The sequence below is a fragment of the Nothobranchius furzeri genome, unplaced genomic scaffold (genome assembly GCF_043380555.1).
Source record: "Nothobranchius furzeri strain GRZ-AD unplaced genomic scaffold, NfurGRZ-RIMD1 Scf293, whole genome shotgun sequence".
NCBI classification, from domain to species: Eukaryota; Metazoa; Chordata; class Actinopteri; order Cyprinodontiformes; family Nothobranchiidae; genus Nothobranchius; species Nothobranchius furzeri.
The window spans coordinates 7501-8821 of NW_027223308.1; positions in this window are offsets into that span (position 1 = coordinate 7501).

The window sequence follows — 1321 nt, forward strand, 5'->3', positions numbered from 1 at the left end:
GGTGAGCGTGTTGTGGGGTGGGTGGTGGTGATGCTGAGGGTGGGTGTCCTGGAGGTGTGGATGGCGTTGGAGAGGCTGTGTGGGTGGGAGAAGGCTGCGGGGATGGGGGAGCCTGATCCTGGGTGCGATGGTGTTGAGTGTGGGTGGGAGAAGGCTGCGGGGCTGGGGGAGCCTGATGCTGGGTGTGATGGTGTTGAGTGAGGGTGGGAGAAGTCTTCGGGGATGGTGGAGCCTGATCCTGTGTTCGGTGGTGTTGAGTGTGGGTGGGAGAAGGCTGCGGGCATGGGGATGCCTGATGAGCCTGGATGTGATGCAGGTGAGAGAGGGGACAGGGCAGAGGCCGGCTGGACGTGCAGCGGGCAGGGGGAAGCTTGAGCCTTGGTGGGTGGTTGTGCATCCAGGGCGGGCAGGGAGAGGTGAGACGTGGGCCTGGGCTGGTCGTCAGCGGTTCACCACAGGCAGCTGGTGGCGGTGTGGAGGAGCAGAAGCCTCCAGCAGGTGATGGCGGGGTGGGGGAGCAGCAGCCAGCCTCAAGCAGCCAGCCTCCAGCTGCTGATGGTGGGGTGGAGGAACAGAAGCCTCCAGCTGGTGATGTCAGGGTGGAGGAGCAGCAGCCAGCCTCCAACGGCTGATGGTGGGGTGGAGGAGCTGCAGCCAGCCTCCAGCAGCTGATGGCGGGGTGGAGGAGCTGCAGCCAGCCTCCAGCAGGTCATGGTGGGGTGGAGGAGCAGCAGCCAGCCTCCAGCAGCTGATGGCAGGGTGCAGGAGCAGCAGCCAGCCTCCAGCAGCTGATGGCGGGGTGGAGGAGCAGCAGGCAGCCTCCAGCTGGTGATGGCGGGGTGGAGGAGCTGCAGCCAGCGTCCATCAGCTGATGGCGGGGTGGAGGAGCAGCAGCCAGCCTCCAGCAGCCAGCCTCCAGCTGCTGATGGCGGGGTGGAGGAACAGAAGCCTCCAGCAGCTGATGGCGGGGTGCAGGAGCAGCAGCCAGCCTCCAGCAGCTGGTGGCGGGGTGGAGGAGCAGAAGCCAGCCTCCAGCAGCTGATGGCGGGGTGCAGGAGCAGAAGCCAGCCTCCAGCTGGTGATGGCGGGGTGAAGGAGCTGCAGCCAGCCTCCAGCAGCCAGCCTCCAGCTGGTGATGGCGGGGCGGAGGAGCAGGCAGCCTCCATCAGCTGATGGCGGGGTGTAGGAGCAGCAGCCAGCCTCCAGCTGGTGATGGCGGGGAGGAGGAGCAGCAGCAGCCAGCCTCCAGCAGCCAGCCAGCCTCCAGCAGCTGATGGCGGTGTGTGGGAGCAGCAGCCAGCCTCCAGCGGCCAGCCAGCCT